The sequence below is a fragment of the Phoca vitulina genome, unplaced genomic scaffold (genome assembly GCF_004348235.1).
Source record: "Phoca vitulina isolate PV1807 unplaced genomic scaffold, GSC_HSeal_1.0 scaffold26, whole genome shotgun sequence".
NCBI classification, from domain to species: Eukaryota; Metazoa; Chordata; class Mammalia; order Carnivora; family Phocidae; genus Phoca; species Phoca vitulina.
In genome coordinates, this window is record NW_022589729.1 from 14,736,045 (window position 1) to 14,757,435 (window position 21,391).

Consider the following 21,391-nt stretch of genomic DNA (forward strand, 5'->3'; position numbering starts at 1 on the left):
TATGGCGGTGCTAGCAAACAATGAATATTATTTAAGAGTTACCTATTAATACTACTTTGCATCATTTTCTAGACATGACGGAGATCAGTAAATATTGTTGACTGGAAGGCCACTAATTCAGTTAATACGAAAATCCTGACTTGAGTGAACCAGTTTCTCAAAAGAACTGACTCCTTTGCTCATTATAATTATTTTTTTTATTTTATTATGTATTTTTTTTTTAGAGAGCATGAGCGGTGGGGGAGGGGCAGAGGGAGAGAGAATCTCAAGCCGACTCCCCACTGAGCTCTGAGCCTAATTTGGGGCTCGACCCCCACAACCCTGAGATCATGAGCCAAAATCAAGAGTCAGATGCTCAACAGACTGAGCCACCCAGGTGCCCCTAGAATTATTAGAATTAGAATTAGAATGTTGCTTTCATGCATTCAACAATATTCATCCAGGTACCCAACGGAGCAATGGACAAGATCTATGATCTCTGCCATCAGGGGAACTTCTGCTTCGGTGGATTGCCCCTGCATGTTTTCCTTACTTACATCTAGCACTTGGATGATTTTGTCTGCAAGTATTAGAAAACCCCAATCAAACTGGCATGAAAAATACAGAAATTCAAAGCTAGGGTAGATACAAGTCCTGGTGCACTCAGACCTCCTGCTGTTATTCGGCACTCCCTTTCTCTCAATCCTCCTCTATACTTCAGTTTTGTCAACACAGTGGCTTCCATCATGGTCACAAAATGGTTGCCGTTAGCAAGGGCAGCAATGGACACCGAAAGATTGCTTCTCCAACTATAGGGAAAAAAGTTTATTTCTTAAGTCTAATTAGATCAACTTGTTGCAGTCCAGAGAAGAAATCATACACGGATTGACTTAACGCTGTGTTTTTGAATGATCATGGGTAAGGGTATAGAATCACCAGGATTCAATACTACTCTTTAGTCTAGGAGTGGGATCATGCCCGGGGAAGGATGGGTAGCTGAAAAAACCTAGGGTTTTGTTAGAAAGGAGGAGGTGAAACTGTGTGGTCAATCAGCAGTGTTTATTACGCAATTCCAAGAGGAACTTGACTGGTATATTGTTCCCAAGTCACTGAAGGGGCAGTCTATGACTCAGTAAGCACTTGGGGATGTCACAAAATGGGTCACTGCACCAGAACACACATGATTTTTATTCTGACAGCATGAATTGTTGTCTTTATCATTTCAAACATGGCTGGAAAGTATTAAAGGAGCAAATAAGTGTAATACAAGGAATAGCTTTAGAAATCTGATTTGCAGCTCCACTTCCTAAAGTTTTGTGTGTGGAAATGTCCCTTCTATGAGCCACAGTTTTCTCATTCAGCTCATCACTTAGCCTCAAGTTCTGGTGAGGGTCAAAGGATAGAATCAGTGTGAAGGAAATCTGTAAATCTATTTTAAATGCAAAATAGAAATCATGTTATTATCATTAACAGGAAAATTCAAAGCTTTCAAGTTTGGGGGAAGGCAGTTCTCAATGCTGTATCTTTGATTTCATGGTCTTCAGTTATTGTTGATATGATTTAATATAGGCTTTACGTTAACGTATGATTTTTGTGTTCCAACTACTTAGACAACAACATGCATTTCTTTTGAATTTGTACAAACTGCTACAAAAATAAACACTTCCTCGCTCAAAATGCATTCTGCAAAGGTTAAAAGGAAAACATGTAAATATTCTAGGTGGGACTGAACAAAAAGATTCTTTTTTTTTTTAAGATTTTATTTTTAAGTAATCTCTACACCCAACATGGGGCTCAAACTTAGAACCCCAAGATCAAGAGTTATATGTTCTACTGACTGAACCAACCAGGTGCCCCTAAACAGGCGCCCTACTTCATTTATCCTACCTATATCCTACATATTCTTCAAGACCCAACTCACATTCCCCAGGCACGCCAGCTTATCAATCTTTGCCTCCAATCCTTCATTCAACAAAACCTTGCTGAGTACCTACTGTGTGCAAAGCACTGGGGATACCAGGCTGAATAAAAGAGAGAGGTTTCCAGCCCCTATGGAACTGACATTCCACTGGAGTCAATGGATAACGAACAAGTGAATAAACAAGATAATTCTAGATTATGACAAATGCCTATGAAAGAAATAAGCTAATCAGTCAGATAGGGAAGAGATGGGGTGGTCTGGGAAGGCATATTTGAGCTGTGTAATGTTGTTAGATGCTCCCTGAACTTGTGTTGACTGACCGGTTAAACCAAAGCCCGGTTCTGCTTTGCAACAAGTCCTCTTTAAATAAGAGCCTTAGAACTTGTTTTAGCTAAGCCATAATTTTTATTAATTCCAAAATAATTTTTACCCATAAAAAGATAATTTTTTAACCAACGTATTACATTCAGTATCTTTTAAGTTCTAAAAAATAAAAATCCCTTGAGGTATTTCTCAAATCACTAAGGATACCACGGTTATCCAAATTGTTTTGCTAATGTTATTTTGATGCTCCAAGCTACTCCCCTTCTGATTATTTGTTAATGGTTTATTTCCTCAGGTAGCATCCTGCTTCTCTCCCTAGTGCCCTATCATGTTGCTGACATTATCACCACCCACTCCATCCCCTGGGCTAAAAACCTGCCACTATATACCTTTTTGTGAAAGTTAGAAACCTCACCCACTCACATTACTGAGTCACTAAACCTCAGAGATTTGCCTCAGAGCTCTACTCCTTAAATTTCCACAAGGAAACCCAACAACAATAGCATTTAAGTAATTCCAGGATAACACCATTTTTCTTAAAAAAACAAACAATTGAATGAAGACAGTCTGCCTTTGGGCAGCCTCTCACCACCTCGCAGCTGGATTCCTGACTACAACTTTCTCCTGAAAGTTCTCCCACCTTCAGACTGGCCTCGCTCCAGTTCATCCTACCTGAGGAAAGGCGTGGAAAGAACATGGAGCTGAAAGACAGATCAGACTTCAGTTGTCATCTTGATTCCGCCATTTTAATTAGTTGTTCAGTCTCTGGGACAATACTGAAGCTCTCTCAGATTGTCTTCTTACTTGTAAATTATATCAACGTTAGAAACAGTTTTAAGAAACCTAAGAAGCACTACATGCATTGCACTTACCACTGTGCTGGCCACACAGAGGCATCCAAATTTAACTCCCCTTCCCTTCCTCAAATCAAATCCGATCTCCACCTTCATTTTTCCGTCTAGGAAAGCCTGTTCAGCAACCCCATATCGTTTATACAACCAGCTCCAAATCTACTAGCAGGCTCTTCTCATTCTGGTTCAATTACTTTTCCAGCTTTCTTTGATAGTTTCTTAAATTATTACCTTCACTCTCCACCAAGGCACCCTGGCCTGCCATCATAATTTTGTTATTTCTAGAATGTCCATATAAATGGAATCCTACAGTGTGTAACCTTTGGGGACTAGATTTTCCACTCAGCATAATACTATGGAGATTCTTCCAAGACGCTGCATGTATCAGTGGCTTTTCCTTTTATTGCTGAATAGCATTCGATAGTGTGAGTCTAACACCATCTTTTTAACCATTTAGCCATTGAAATACATCTGGATTGCCTCCACTTTTGACTGTTATAAATAAAACTACTATAAACATTCATGTATCAGTTGCTGTGTCAGTGTAAGTCTCCATTTGTCTGGAATAACTGCTCAAGAGTGCAATTGCTGGGTCACACAGTAGTTGCATGTTTAGTTATGTAAGAAAACTGCCATACTGTTTTTGGAGTGGCTATGCCATTTTACATTTTCACCGGCAATGTATGTATGAGTGATCCAGTTTTTTCCCATCCTCACAAGCATTTTGTGTTAAAACAATGTATTACTTTAGTGATATTTCATTGTAGTTTTAATTTGCATTTCCCTAAAAGCTAATGATGTTGAATATCTTTTCATGAGTTTGCTTGCCATCTGTACATCCTCTCTGGTGAAATGTCTGCTCGTGTCTTTTTTTCATGTCATTTTGTTCATTTTCTAATTGGGTTATTTATTTTACTATGAAAGCTGAAATAGAATGCCCAACACCTGATTTTTAATATTAAACTCTCTTTTTTTTTTTTTTTTAAATATTTTATTTATTTATTTGAGACAGAGAGAATGAGAGAGACAGAGCACATGAGAGGGGGGAGGGTCAGAGGGAGAAGCAGGCTCCCCGCCGAGCAGGGAGCCCGATGCGGGACTCGATCCAGGGACTCCAGGATCATGACCTGAGCCGAAGGCAGTCGCTCAACCAACTGAGCCACCCAGGCGCCCCTAATATTAAACTCTCCTTTGCTACTTAATGTTTTGAGTTGGTTATTGGTATGCCTGTCTTCCCCTTGCTTTCATGAGATAAGAACTGTAAGTAGTTCTAATAATTACAAATGGTCTTAGTTTTCATTCATCAGAGAATGTCTTGATTTCTCCTTCATTCCTAATGGACACTTGCACTGGATATAGAATTTGGGGTTGATAATTCTTTTCTTCCAGCTCTTAAAAATGACATGCCACTTTCTTCAGCCTCCATGATTTCTGATAAATCTCCTGTCATTCGAATTGCTTTCTCCCTAGAGTAAGGTCATTCTCCCTTACTCCTTACAAGATTTTGCTTTTGTTTTTAGTTTTAGAAGTTTGTGTATGATACATTTTGATGTGGGTTTCTAGGGGTTTATCCTTTTTGTGATCTACTCGCTTTCTGATTATGTAGGTTTAAGTCCTCTTGCTGAATTGGGAAGTTTTCAGCTATTGCTTTCTCAGCCTTACTCTCATCCTTTCTCCTAATGACACAAATGTTCAATTTTTTTTATTATAAACCCACAGGTACTTGAAGCACTGTTCATTTTTTTTTTCCTCCATTTTTCTCTACTTTTTCAAACTGGAGAATTTCTATTTTATCTTCAAGGTCACTGATTGTTTCCTCTGTCTCACACATTCTGCTGTTGGGCCCATCCATTGAATGTTTTTATTTAGGTTCTTGTATTTTTCATCTCTAATTTTTCCATTTGATTCTTCTTGATATCTTCTATCTCTTTGCTGAAACTTTCTACTTTTCTTATGTTTTAAGTATGTTCATAATTGCTTACTGAAGTGTTTTTTAAGAGGTTGCTTTAATATCTTTGCCAGATAATTTTAACATCTCTGTCATCTCTTTGTTGGCATCTACTGATTGTCTTTTTTTTTTTTCATTCGAGCTAAGATTAACCTGTTTCTAGGTATGACAATTGATTTTGAATAAAAATCTGGACATTCTGAATATTTTGTTATGAGACTCTGGGTTCTATTGAAACTTTCTGTTTTAGCTGGTTTCATCTGACACTGCTCCAGCAGGAGAAGGGAAATGCTGCCTTATTATTTCAGGTGGACTAGGAGTCCAAATTTCCCACTTGGCCTCTGTTGATACTTGAGGGGAAGAGAAGCTTATCATTACTGCTGAGCAGGGGTAGGAGTCACAACTCTCCACTAGAACTCCACTACACTCCCCATTCAGCCTTTGCCAGCAGAGGTGTGGGTGGAACCACAGATTTTTTTCTATGGTGTTTGGCTGGAGTGGAGTGCTTATTGTTTAAAGTTTTCTGTCTTGCTAGACTTTCCTTTTCCTGGTCCTTTGGCTGTAAAGAAAGAAAGCTTCTGTCGGGACTTTTTTGTCTGCATGCCTTGACATTTCTGATTTGCCAGCTTTTTAGCTTTAGGCCTAGAATATATAAGGCAAAAAGACAATCTAGGGAAATCACAACCATATCATTCCTTGGTCTCTAAAGTCTCTAGCTGGTCTTTCTATTTCTCTCCACCTTTCAGAGTCTTTTTTTGTTTGTTTCATATGTAATGTCCAGGGCTTTTAGTTATATTTAGTGGGAGGAATAAGGAAAAGAAGATGTATTCCATCTTCCAGGAAGTGGAAGTCTCCCCTATCACTGTTTTTTTTTTTAATATTTTGATTACGATATTTCAACATAATTGGTTTGTTTTGCAATACTATATGTCTTACTTATGCATTTATTTACCTGAGAAACATCAGACAGCCATAGAGGTTCCACAGCACAGAACCACCACTTTAAAGAAAAATTCTAAAAGGAGACCCAAAGGAAGTAGCACAGAAGTACATTCCAAGATGACACAATTGGCCCAATTCCCTTCTTTAGAGCATGCATTGGCTTTCTAACTTCCGTGCATGCTCTCCAACCCCACCCAGGGTTAGGACAATTACATGGAGAGGACTAGGGAGCTGTCCCATTACCATGCAAGGCTGTTGCTTACAAGTTGACCCAAGTCTTCAGATCTTCCTCAAAACTCCAGAGAACAACATCTCTCACCCTAGCTGAGAAGTAGTTAGCCATTCTTCCCATCACTTTGGGTGTGGCTTTTCCACTCCCCAGGATAGCCCCTTCTTAATTGTGCTACATTGGAAATTATCTCTTCAATGGCCCAGAATACTTATATGCATGCCTCGTACCCTGAAAGGAATGAAAGTCTTTGTCACCCTGATGGCAGATGAAGTAGAAGGGAAAGACCACACACCAGGACGAAAGAAGGACTGTTCAACCACTATCACATTACATTTAAATGTATATCTATCCTTTCATTAGACTATGAATTCCTCAGAGGAAATAATCTATGTTTTACATTCCCTTTTATTCTCAGTGTTTAACAAAGGTTGAGACATATGAAAGATGCCTGATAAGTGTTGTTAAGTGAATAAATAAGCAAATCTATCCCAAAGAGAAATGGTATATATTAGGCTTTACCAAAAGACCGCACACTTGTATATTTCCAATTTAGTTTAAAAAACATTCTTAGGTCATTTAAGACAAATATTAGTCATTCCTGGGACTTTCATTCCTAATTTCTTTTTTTTTAAAGATTTTATTTATTGATTGATTGATTTTTAGCAAGAGCATGCTAGTGGGGGGAGGGGCACAGGGAGGGAGAATCTCAAGCAGGCTCCTCAATCAGCACAGAGCCCGATGCAGGGCTCAATTTCATGACCCTGAGATCATGACCTGGGCCAAAATCGAGTTATACACTTAACTGATTGAACCACCCAGTCGCCCTTCATTGCTAATTTCTTCTTAGCCACCCACTACTACTTACCCAAACTTGGACAATAAAATGTATGCATACTTTCTCCATTTCACAGACCATCTGGCACAGATGTCATGCATGCTGCTACCTCATAAATATGCTAAAGATGGCACAGGGTTTCCAGGTCTAGTCATAACAATACCATTCCCCTCCTCTGCTTCCCTACCCTGACCCCAAGGGTCAAGGTGAGCACATCCTAGGACAAGAGTCTGGGGAGTATCACCCTAAACAAAATTTATTTAGATAAGTCCCAGTGATCTGCCAATGACTGATGGTAATACCTTTTGTTGGCTAGAGTCTGGAAACACAAAAAGATAATGATCTTGAAAGCAATTTCATAAATCTTTAACTCATGTAGCCCTCAACAGCAAACTCTGCTTGAAAGCAAATGATAATGTAAAGAAACCATTTGCATATCTCAGTGTTACCTAGCTACCCAACCAAGCCCAAGAAATGCAACGAACATCACCCAGGAGTTAAAAGGAAATGACTAAGTAAGAGTTGGGAAATGGTTCACGGCATCAGGGATGACAATGTGTAAAGAAGGGCGGCATTCCATGCCTCCTCGCTGGGCAGGGCATCCAAGACAGCCTATGAGCTGTCATGAAAGATAAACCAAGGTTTGTCTTACTAAGGCCAATAACAAAGGAAGCTTGTCAGTGAATCTGACAGCTAATACTGTGAGTGAGGTTACTGACGACAACAATTACGAATAACCTGCCTGGAACTCTTCATCAGTGAGGTAGGAATTATTGAGGAACTCATAGACTCAAGTCTCAGAGGAAACACCTTCTGCATAGCCCAGATAGATAAGGAAATTAAAAGAAAAGAGTGTATTTTTTTAAGGCAGATAGGCAGATAATTTCATTCCTATGACTAAATAGAAAAGATGTGTGGTTCGAATTAAAACCAAAACAAACATCTGAAGTAAATAAAAAACTTTGATAAGATGAAAAACAGATTTTAGGTATATTGTAAGCATCATGCACATAAAACATAGATATTTATTTTATAAGGATGTTTTAAAATTGTCTTGCTTTGTTGTTATAAAATTAGCATACAGACAACGTAAGTGCCAAATTGCATAAAATCATGACAGATGTAGTGTCAAATAAGTTTCCTAGAGTGGTTAAACTTCCAAAAGGACGGATTTCATTTCCAAGTAGGTTGAGCGTGTGTGCATGTGTGCACCTCTGTTCATCCCGGGTCAGACTAGAAGTTGGGGGGAGGAAGGGTAATTAGTCAAATCTCTTCTACAACCATTACCTAGAAAAAAAGACAAAACTTTTGTTGACCATTCAAATGGTGCCTAAATGGAACAGAAAATATGAATAGGGAAGTCACATAAATCCAGAAGGGTTAGAATCTCTTTTCCCCTTTAAAACTTTTGAGAATTCTGTGTCATACAGTAACTGATCTCTTTACCATACTGTAAGGTTTCTACAGGATATAGTTCCCTTTATCTCTTACTAGATTTTTTACACTTTCCTATTTCAAATGTTCCTTCTTGTTGTGCTCAATTTGTAGTATATAATCTCATTTACTTAAAACAAAAAAGCTTACTGACACCTATTAAGAGCCAACCTGCTAGAAGTAAGAGAAGCAATAAAAAATGGTTTCTATATTCTTAGTAGGTGTAGTATATACTACAATATGCAGTATTAGGAGTATACTATTAATTATGCTGCCAATACTAAGTTATTATAAACAATAAATATTGGTGATTATACTGATGGTGAATAGTAATTCAGGGATTTTAACTTAAAAATTGCTCATGAACTCAAATGATTCCATCATCGTAGATCCTAACAGAACCCAGAAGCTTATCAGTTCTTGATGATTTAGCCCTTCATCTTCAAGGCCAACTTGATTGTTTATACTCTTTTTTTTTTTTTTTAAGACTTATTTATTTGAGAGAGAGCTGGGGGTGGGGCAGAGGGACAGGGAGAGAGAACACAAGCAGACTCCACGCTGAGTGTGGAGCTCAACAGGGGGTTCAATCTCACGACCCTGAGATCAGACCTGAGTGAAACCAAGAGTCAGTTGCTTAACCAACTGCTCTACCCAGGAGACCCGATTGTTTGTACTCTTTTTTTTTTAAAGATTTTATTTATTTATTTGACAGAGAGAGACACAGCGAGAGAGGGAACACAAGCACAGGGAGTGGGAGAGGGAGCCGCAGGGAGCCCGATGTGGGGCTTGATCCCAGGACCCTGGGATCATGACCTGAGCCGAAGGCAGACGCTTAATGACTGAGCCACCCAGGCCCCCCTTGTTTGTACTCTTAATGATACCTTAGAACTGTATAATACCTAACAGTTTGCAAGGTGTTTCCACAATCATATGTACCTTACAAAAGGATACTGGTACATAGAATAGGTCTTTTAATAACTAATCCAATCTTCTTATTTCATAAGAAAGAAAGAACTAGAGAGGGAAAATGACTCACCAATGTCACTTTGTTCATTTGGAACAGAACCAAGATAAGACTTCAGACCCAGGCCATTTCCCACCACACCAGCTGCCTCAACTAGATTAGTGCATATTTTAAAGACGTCAAACTGAGGACCCATGAATTTAAGTGACATTTTTAAGGTTATATGGCAAATAAGTACCAAAATCAAAAGGAAAGCCCACTTGCTACTGTTCTTCTTCCTTCTTCATCCATTATGGAAATTTGATTTTTAGGTTATTTACATACAAGAAGAATGGATTTTCCCCCAAAATTTAATAATGAAACTACCTTAAGCCATTGACCTCCCTTTATAGGCACAGGTGGAGACTGCAACCTCCTCTAGCCCATACCATCCCCCTTTTGCCAAAAAAGGAAGACAAGAAAGAATTTGCGGGGGCTGGTGAGGAACATCGCGTCATGGGAGGAGAGAACCAACAAGAGAAGCCCAACAAGAGAACCAACAAGAGAAGCCCAAAACTTCCTTAATGGAGGACATAAGCATAGGATTTTTTCACCAGACATTTGAAAACACATGTTTGGAACAAGGTAGATAAGTCAGGGCTGAAAACTAAGACTCTGGAGTCCTTACTGTGTACATGCAAGTTAGTGCTGGAGAATAAGTTAGCTTCCCCAGGAAGAGCCTATAGTGTGCAGAGATAACAGAAGAGGTCAAGCATCTGTTAGAGTATATCAAGATTTGAGAGACACATTGAGGTCCAGCAAAAGAAACTGAGGAGCAGTTAACAGAGATACTGGTGGAGTCAAGAGAAAAAGCTGTTCTAGAAGCTAAGGGAGAAGAAAGTTTTGAAAAAATAAGGTCAGGTCATACAATTCAAAATGCTAGAGAAATATCAAATAAGAGTTAGAAGGCCATAGGACCTGGGGTACCCAAAAACATGTTGCTAAAGATTTTATACTTTATTGTTAAAGAAATATAGGGAATTTTTTAAAACCATTTTTGCACAAGAGGTAGCAAGACGAGAACTGTTCCCCAAAAGTCTCATCTAGCTACTTCATGCAGTATAAATTGAGATGAGGAGAAATTACAAGAAAGATGGATTACAATTGTAATACTAGAGCATTACTAGAGCGGTAACAGTAGGTACAGAAATGTGAAAGAAGATGCAATCAATATTTTGGAAGGAGTAAAAGCAAATATATATATTTTATAAATAACATATGTATTAAATATATGTATATTATATATATACACATGTTTTACATGTCATATGCATTTATATATGTGTAATACATATATATGTGTTATATTTATATATATTACCATTCTAGTCTTTGAGGAATTTTGTTGAGGGGAAAATAAATTCTTACATATTTAAAATATGAATTGATGATACAAGGCCATATTTACCTGTTAAGAGGAAATTCTGGCCCAGTAAATGTTGGTATCAGGGAAGCTTTGATAAAGAGGTATGGACACAGGCAAGTCACTTGAGATACTTTTTAATTTATATAGAAACCAGGCAGCAATGTTTTTAGCGTTGAAGAGAAAGTGTTGGTTTAAAAATTGCGTATTAACTTCAAATAGGGAGATCAGTAATTAAGCTGAGGTGGCATTAGTCATTTAAATAGGCACCTAGTCAAACCAGTAACAGAAAAATTATTTTAAGTGGCTTTACAGATGCAGTTATCTAAATACTGTGGTGAAGACCAGTTTTAAATGACCTTCAGCTAGCATTCTCAGAAGTAATGTCTCACAATGTCCCCTAAGGTGCCCGTGAAGACAGTAAGAGGAAAAACGCACGACACCAAGACCTATGAATGACAGGCAATCCATTGCCAGATTCTAAGAGGAAATTCAGCTGCCCCAGCATACCACATGAAGCTAATTTAGGAATCACAATCTTTTGATGATACATGGTTTACAACCTGAGAAAGAATAAAACTGTCTGCCTGAGAGGAATGAGAGATTTTAATTCTCTCCCCAGTGCCTGCCTTTAGGCACAAAACCAGAGGACCGTTGGTTGGGGCTACCAGGGCACTATTCCCCTCAGGACTCCCATCAGTGACCTCCCTTTATAGGCACAGGTGGAGACTGCAACCTCCTCTAGCCCATACCAACCCCCTTTTGCCAAAAAAGGAAGACAAGAAAGAATTTGCAGGGGCTGGTGAGGAACATTGCGTCATGGGAGGAGAGAACCAACAAGAGAAGCCCAGTGGAGGAGGCAGGCAGGATGCTGGCGGCAGTGCGTGGGAAAAGTGACAGCATTCCATGCATTTCACTGTTTCAGAGACACAGCCGCGATAGGGGATAGACAATCCCCCTCCACACAGCAAAGTTATGTTTGGTGAATACCTTCAGGATGCCGGCAACTGGGCCATGAGGTGAAATGTATCAGTATACCCTCAATGTGAGAGAAGGGAGACCATCACACACAAACTGACAGGGTAGGAACAAGCCACACACCATCAGCAGACTCCAAGATTGAAGCATCCGATTCTCTTGGCCACTCTCCTGACTCTGTGGTCTCACCATCTTGGTCTCTATTTCTCACTTACGGGCTCTTCTTCCAAACCTCTTTGTCTGATAGGGATGTATCTGAGAAATAGTTCATATGAAAAAGACCTGAGATTTCAGGTGGATGTAAGTGGACCGTTTATTGTGGCATGCAGTATTGGACCTGTGTTAACCAAGGTACAGTATTTAGGATGATGGAGGTGATGGACCCACTCTGCTGTGGACCTGTCATATAGCAGGGGCATCACTACAGTTCTGGACTCCAGTCAATGAAAGAAAAAATGTCTTCCTTGTAGTTTTGACCAACGACCTCTCCTCTGCTCAGGCTACCACTTCCCTGGGCTATTTTATCTCTGTTGCTACATCTGATGATGAGGGGAGTGTCCTCTACAGAGCCACCTGGTCCAGAAGGAGGGGAATTTAGTTATAGCTGAAGTCCTAAGGCAGGAGCAGTGTAGGCCTTTGGAGAGGAAGGGATGCTGTGCAGATTTCTAATTATTTGGCCCAGAGGGAGTTTCTTTTTCTAAACCTCACATGATATGTTTTCCAGCAGGCAACCCTGCAGTCATCCACTCCCATGGCCTCAATTATCATTTATATGTTGACATTTCCCTTCATTCTATACCTAGAACCAATTGCTATTGGACAGGTGAATGTTACCAGGAAGCTTATAAGAAAGTTCTATCTCAATTTTAAAAGAAAAATGAGGAAATGCCTTCTCTCTTTCTGCTAGATGTGAATAAGAAAATGGATAATCCTGATTGCTACAAGCAGCCTTCTTGTTACCACAGAAAGCACCAACTTCTGAATGAAACTGATGCTGTGGGCCACAGAGCAGAGAGCGGAAAGAGCCTGTGTTCTCATTAACATCACCTACCTGCTGAATCAACTAACCCTGAAGACCGCTCTATGTCTGATTCTCCTTTTACGTAAGCTAAAAAAAAAAAAAAAAATCTTAATTGTTCAAACCAGTTTGAATTAAATATTCAGTAACAAAGACAAAAACATCCTAACCAAAACATCATGTAGTCTCTACTAGGTATCTGCTGTGATGAGAACTTTTCAATGAACTATCTGTCTAGAGGGTCAGGCCTCTCATGTAGTCTTATGAGAAAGATACCCTAACTAGAGACATAAGACCAGGGGGGATTTTTTGTCCAGTTAATCTAATATTTGATGAATACATTCTCGTTTCTAAGAGGGGGTGTTAGAATCCCAGCTTTACCATCCAATAGTTGGATGACCATGAGAAAGTTACTAAGGTTCTCTGGGCCTTGATTTCTTCACCTACAAATGGAGATAATAATAGTACCTATCTCAGAGAGTTATTGTCAGGATCAAATGACATGATATATGTGAATTAGTTAGGATTCATTTCAGCTATGAATAGCATTTCAAAAATAACTATGGTTTAAACAAGGTAAGTTTCCTTCACTCTCACATGCAAGTGTCCAAAGAGATTCATTCTAGAACACAAGTGGCCCTTTGTAATATCACAAAGTCAGGCTACTTCTACCTTGTTGCCTAATCCCCAAGCTTCCCTCATGGTACATGATGGTTCCTGGAGCTCCCGTTATTCAGGCCCCATCCCATGCAGGAGGACAGAAGCAGAAAAGAAGGGCATGCTCCTAGTCTTTAAGGACATTTTCTGGAAGTTGCACACACCACTTCTGCAGGTGTGCCCAGCTAAAAGCCAGGGGTTTTGTTACAGATGAAGAGGAGAAAGCATCCAACCTCTACCACAACCTGTGAAGTATGAGCACCAGTATCAGTGGATGCCCGTTATTCTTATTAAAAATTTCTACTTCTTGAAATCCTGCCATATATAACATGGATGAAGCTGGAGGATGCTATGCTAAGTGAAATAAACCAGTCTCCCAAAGATAAATACTACATGATTCCACTTATATGAGATACCTAAAATAGTCAAACTCATAGAAGCAGAGGGTAGAATGTTAGATGCCAGTGACTTGGGAAATGGGGAAATGGAAAGTTGCTATTCGATGGGTATGAAGTTTCAGTCATGCATTTAAATAAGTTCTAGAGATCCTCTGTACAGCAGAGTGCCTATAGTTGTCCATACTGATTGTACACTTAAAATGTTGTGAAAAGGGTAGACCTCATGTTAAATGTTCTTACCACAATTAAAAAAAAAAAAATCTCCACTTCATCACAAGAGCTGGTCCTCTCTCCAGCACTTACCCTTGGCCTACCTTCCATCAAAATCCAGCTTGTCATCTAGACCCATGAGGGGGTCTACTTAAACTAACAGTTATGAAGATATCACATTGTATGGGCACAAAACATACAGAAATAAGTAAATAAATAAGTAAAGTAAGAGAAGTTACTGTCAAGTTACTGCATGTGAAGCCTTGCCTGGCTCAAGGAAGTGCTCAGTGAATTAAGAATTATTATTCTTGTGGCTAAGGGCCTAGACATTAGGGTCAGACACTTACCATCTATGTGACTTTAGACAAGCCACTAAACCTCTCTGTCTAGTAGCCCTGTTTTCACATCTTTGACAGCTGCCTTCAGCATTTCATACGTTATAGGAAAGAACACTGCATCTTTTATTTTTAAGACTTTATTTCTTTATTTGAGAGACACAGAGAGAGAGAGTCTGAGCGGTGGAGGGGGAGAGGCAAAAGGAGAGGGAGTAGCAGACTCCCCACTGAGCAGGGAGCCCGAGGAGGGCTCAGGACCCTGAGATCATGACTTGAGTAAAAGGGAGACCCTTAACCAACTGAGCCACCCAGGCACCCCAAGAACATTACATCTTAAGATTCTTTTCTAAACTTGAGATTTAAGTCACAAGTCTTGTAGATCACAACACCCTAAAAAATTACTGTCTAGAGTATGACTTCTAAATGTCACTATATGAGAAAGGAAAGTGATTTCTTTCAAACACTGATGGTGTCTGAACAAGAAACTGTTTCTTAAATCTACTCTTTTATCTAGTGATACTAACAACATGTCTTGTCAGGTATTTGAGTTTCCAGAATACCAGAAGGATCCTGTGACAAAGGAATAGTCAAAACAATACACAAAACATCTTTGTCCAAATTTACTCATCTTCCAAGGAAAGAAGAGTTAGCTAACATTTGTGATCATGTACTCAGAAATCTAAAAACAGCTTTTTTATAGAAGGCTAGATCTCCAAAACTTGAAATAGAGAAGTTGGTAAACAGATCATTTAGGCTTATAGTTTTATCCACAGTTATTTGGTGATTCAAATTAAGCATAAATAAAGATTTGATTGGATAGGTCTGTAGTCTATTTATTGGTTTTGTTATGGGAAGTTTAAAGACAGAAGGGTATTTCCAGTAAAAATATTCTCTGGGTTTGTTAAAATGAGAAAGAAAGGAAGAGAAAGATGAAAAAGAGATGAAGGAGAAAGAGGAAGGCAAGGGAAGAGAATTTTAACTTGTCTATATTTACAGGAAACTTGAAAATTTTGAGAACCCCCAGCAGTGGAATGGAGGTCCAAAGCTTGGTGCTGGCAAGAGAATACATAATTTATTCACAAGAATCCTCAGAGGCAACCTCACTGGATAGGAAGACTAGCTCAACCCTAGAATATCTGATCATTTTCTAGAGGGACAGTTTGGTTTAAAATTATCAAAAATGGGGGTGCCTGGGCTGCTCAGTTCGTTGAGCATCCAACTCTTGGTTTCAGCTCAGGTTATGATCTCAGGGTCATGAGATCAAGCCCTGCGTCAGGCTCTGTGCTCAGCAAGAAGTCTACTGGAGATTCTCTGCCTCCTCCTCTCCCTCCCCCTCTGCTCCTCTCTCTCTCTCTCTCAAATAAATAAAATATTTTTTTAAAAGTTATCAAAAATATTTATCACCCCTTTCTATGACAAATGGCTAAGTTAAAGACATAATTTAACAGTTTATAGAGCAGGTCATCCTACTTTGGGAGGTGCAATTTTATCTACAACATCCCTTGCCAGAAAGCTTTCCAATCCTTAAGCCTAAAAACCTAAAACTATTAGTTGAAAATATTCACACACACACACAAAAAAAGGTGTTCTGGAAACTAAAACTTCTGAGGTTACTCAATTTCTAAGTACATAATACTTATTAAGTATTGTATTAAGATATCCCTGATCAAAAGAGTACATCTCATTCTCTTGTCTCATCTCTAACACTCTGTTCCCCATTTGATACTGTGGACTGTCCAAATGTCGTCTCATTGTAATATGTGAGTAAGAGCAATACTATCAGATCAACATTTCAAAAGGACAACAGAAGTGACTGCATTTATAAACCCAGGGTCTATAAATCTGAAGGTTTTTCAGGCAAAGATCTTAGAAAAAAAAACCAAGGACCTGGCGAAAATATTCTGAATGCATTGCTGTTGGTTATGATGCTTTTGTTTAGAAGTAGCAAGTCTGACTCAAATGACTCAAACCAAAATAAAACTAGGCATAAATAAATAAATAAATAAAATAAAGAGGAAAAAATAAATGTACAGACTCAGTGTTGACTTCAGTCATGATCTGATCCATGAAGCCACTATGTATCTGTTTCTCTGTGTTCTCAGCTCCTCCTTTGGCTCAGTTGGTTAAGGGTCTCCCTTCTACTCAAGTCACGATCTCAGGGTCCTGAGCCCTCCTCGGGCTCCGGGCTTCCTTCCACAATAGGAAGATCTACAGCACCTGTAGACTTCACATTCTCCTGCCACATTGTTTGGAAGAGGAGAGAACATCTCTAGTAAAATGACAGTGGGGGTATTTCTCCCAGAATTTCTCACTTAGCATCTCTTCAGGCCATCCACTTAAGTGGAAACTCACAGACCTATTCTGAAACCAATCACTATAAGTAAGAGTACGGGCTTTGCAGAAGGTCCCTCCCTGGGCCTGAGGGGAAGTCAATCCCACTCACTTCACCTTCCACAATGGTTTAAAAAAAAAAAAAAAAGTTCCCCCAAAGTGGTTTCTAGATGCTGGTAGAAAAGGAGAAGGCAGGTAGACAGGGGTCAAAGAGGAAATCTGAGGAAGTAAACAATAGATTCCTACTGGAATTATTTAGGATTTTTTTTTAATTGCAGAAACCCATTCTAACTAGCTTAGGCAGAGAATGGAACTTTATTATTAGGATCCAAAAAAAATCCCTTATGCTTAAAGGCATGAATGCTACAAGACTTCTGGAAGGGTCTGGACCAAGGCTACAAAGCCATTGGAATTTTCTCTTTTGTTTCTCTTTTGTTTCAAGCGTATAAGATTTCTTCTCACTGTGTCTAGACTGGTTTCCTTTGTTCTTAAATCCACATGAGAAGTAAGACTTCCAATAGCTCTGGACTAGGCATAAGGTCCAGTTCACAGAGAAAATGAATCTCATCCTCTGGGTCTCACTTCTAGAATTCTAGGAAAGAAAGTCCAATACAGTTTGGATCAAGTGACTCTCCCTAGTCATAAAACAGAGTTATTTTATGACAGGACTCCCAAAGGTCCGCTTTTGTGACTCTGGATGGTGGGATCATGGGGCAGTTCCCAAAGAAGGGATAGCTGAGGAAACCATTCTGTACGTGTCTGGTGTATACCCACTACAATACATTTTGCACGATATTGGCCACATGAAACATTTAGAGTATAAATTTTGTTCTAAAGTTGCAAGTGTATATACAAAGAAGCAAACTGTCAAACCTGGGATTTAAAAGAAGTGGAAAGCTTTTCTTCCCCATTGCTTTGCTGAAATCCTTCTGAGCATCTCTGTGCTCCAGAAACACTTTGTACCAGTGTCTATTCGCACACCTGACTGCATTTTCAAAATTATGTCTCACTGAGTGTGGAGCCCAATGTGGGGTTTGATCCCAGGACCCTGAGATCATGACCTGAGCCAAAATCAAGAGCCAGCTGCTTAACTGACTGAGCCACCCTGGTGCCCCAGAGATGTGCTTTTTAATTCACTGCACCCAACAACTATGCTAGTACATATCTCAGAGTTAAAACTCATTAGTATTTATTCAATGGATGGATTAATGATGAATAATTCTGGGGTTCTCATTTCTTCATTCACTATCCATTTGAATAAATGCTTTGCTTAAAAACTATTTGAGAAATTATAGAAAAAGTCGAACATTGAATATCTTGTTTTCCCCCCTCCATGATTTGTCCTTAAATGAAAAGATGATCGAAATCCACTTAAATGAAATAACAAAATGTTAGCCTGTAATAAGTGTTTCTTTATTCATTCTCAAAGTCTTTAGTTGACTATTGTTAGTTTAAGGTTTTCCTTTGCTATTAAACTCTATAAAAAGGAGCCCCATACCATGTACCTGGAATACAGTAGGACTTCAATAAATGTGTTAATGAATGAATGTTGACTTTAAGGATACCTTACAAAAATGCATCCCAATATTTTTCACATCATGATCAGGATCCCTGGGTATGTTCCATGAGATCCCTCCAGGTCTGGGGTGACTAGGAATACATTGTCCTGACAATCCCAGGCAAGAGCTGCAGGGATCAATATCTCAGCACAACTTTTTCTGACAACCAAGAGGAAGAATAAATGTATGGTCCAAATTTGTCATCCTCAGTGACTCAACTCCCTTTAGACTATGAGACTTGTAGAAGACTTTCTTTTTTAAGATTATTTTTCAGGGAAATCATTTTTAGCACCACTGCCTCCACCAGTATTTCTTTACATGAGGGATCATGACTCCAAGCAGAAAGATGGGGAAATTTTATTTGAACTGAGGCTTCCAAGTTACCTCAGCTTTTCAAAATATCAGCTGTTAGAGATTTGGATTCCTAGCAGATGAAATAATATGTGTACTTCTTCATTCCATCTCTTTTTCTCCTATTTTTAAGGGTTACCCCAGCTGCAAACTCTGGGAATGTTGAATTCGATTTCCTGGTGGGCAGAGAGACTATACAAAACCATTTAATGACACTTTCAGACACCAGAACCATGTTCTTTTGCCCACAGTCATCCACAACAGAGTCTAGCAGTCTCTCCCCCCTCTCCCATCTCCTTCAGTAAAGTAGTCACTAAGTCCTACCATTTTACCATATCAACTGTCTCAAACTTGCCCTTTTCCCCTCCAACTGCACCACCACCCTCATCTTATCTTGCTGGAGACCATTTCAAAATCCCCTGCCTTCATCCCCACCTCCTTTAATCAATCCCCACTACCCTAGCCAAAATGGTCTCTTTAAATCTATAAATTCAACCATGTCACACTTCTACTCAAAAATCTTCAGTGGCTTCCTATTTCCCACAAGAGAAAAATTGAACATGGTATGACACACAGAGCCCCTTTTGGTGCTACCCCCTAGACTTGAGGAGCATTAGACAACCTTTAGTTTCTCAATTCTCTCCTGCCTCTCTGTCTTTGCATGTGCTGTTTTCTCTTCCTGGAAAAGACATTCATGATTCCACCATGTCTGCCTAGTGGAAATCTGCCATCAAGAGTAGATCCAAGAATCACTTTCTCAATGGAACTTTCCCTGAGTCCTCAGACTAGCCGAAGCAGAGGCTATGGATGTCTAGTCCACATCCCTTAGCCCTAACCACTCAGGGCACTCAGGCCTGCTTTCCAACTGCCAGTGTCTGCATTTCTCTGCCAAAGGACACATTGTCTGCCTATGCAGCAAGCCTGCATTGACCTGGATGAATGTCCCCAGGGGCAGCTTCAACCAATGACAGATCAAAGTTGGGGTATAAATATTCCAACTCCCTGCCCCTTGAATGAAAAATAACTCTGGGGCATGGTTGTTATACTAGCCCCCAAAGTTTTAAAGTCTAATCATCCTCAGTGGTAGCTGGCTTCATTGTCCATTTTCCTTTTCCTGTCATTCTTGATCACTCCTCTTTCAGCATTGTTTTTGCTTACCAAAAACACTACTTGCCATTTGAATCTGTGTCTTAAGGTCTGCTTTGGGGGCATCTCAACTAAGACATCCTTTCTGCTATGTTCCCACTGCACTTAGTAAATAATTCCATTACAACAGTCATTTAAACTTGTAATGATCTGTGTTCTGATGCCACTAAATGTCTTGTGGTCAGGAATTGGGTCGAATTTGTCTTTGTATTCTCACACCTAAAAAAAAGAAAAATGCTTAACAAATATAAGTCACTCTTCATATGCTTATGGAATAAATGAGTAAATTTTTTAAAGAATGAATAAAAAGAAGAGATGGAGGATAGAGTAGAAAAATAAGGTTGGATTATGATAAATAATCAAATATAAAAGTGATTGATGAGAAATCAGTATTTCTATTTATTAAAAAAAGTATAATTCATAAAAGTAAAATCCTATCCATGTTTCACATAATCCATAGGCACATTAAGTATGTGGCAATATTTTTTTCATGATGATTAAATGCTTCTCATTCATTTCTATAACTATTAAGACAACCTAATGTGGTGTTTGAGAGTCCTGTCAGAGTCCAACTGCATGGGATTTAATCCTAGCTTCCTCTGCACCAGCTATGTGATTTAGAGTCATGTGCCTTTGACTTTAATGTACGTGTGAATACCTAAGAATCTTATTGAATGCACATTCTGATCCCATAGGTGGTGAGGTGGGGTTTGAAGTTCTGCATTTCTAACAAGCTTCCAGAGGAAGCAGATGCAGCTGCTTGAGTAGCAAAGGTCTAGGACAAGGGACTTCTCTGTGCCTCTATTTTCCTCAACTTTTAAAAAAAGGGATAATAATCATAACCCTACTTTAATGGGTGTTGAGAGGATAAATGAAATAATACATGAAAAGCACTTTGAACTAGAAAATGCTATCCATGTTAGCTATTATTGTTATAAAAATCATGGCTAATACTGATGCTTTTATGTATATTAAATCCAGGATAAAAATAACTGCTAATATATTTCATGGTTGTTGGAGAGTTTGCATATTGTTAGGATAACTGTTATTGCAATGAGAAAAAATACAAAAGCATTTCACATACACATGCATATATTAAAATTGAATGTGAATAATAACTGATTTTCAATAACATAAGAAGAAGTGGCATTTCAATTAATAACAAAATCAAAGAAACACATCAACAACAATACAATAATAGTAGGGGACTTTAACACCCTCCTCACTGAAGTGGATAGATCATCTAAGCAAAAGATCAACAAGGAAATAAAGGCTTTAAATGACACACTAGACCAGATGGACTTCACAGATATATTCAGAACATTCCATCCCAAAGCTACAGAATACACATTCTTCTCTAGTGCCCATGGAACATTCTCCAGAATAGATCACATCCTAGGTCATAAATCAGGTCTCAAACGGTACCAAAAGATTGGGATCATTCCCTGCATATTTTCAGACCACAATGCTTTGAAACTAGAACTCAATCACAAGAGGAAAGTCGGAAAGAACTCAAATACATGGAGGCTAAAGAGCATCCTACTACAGAATGAATGGGTCAACCAGGAAATTAAAG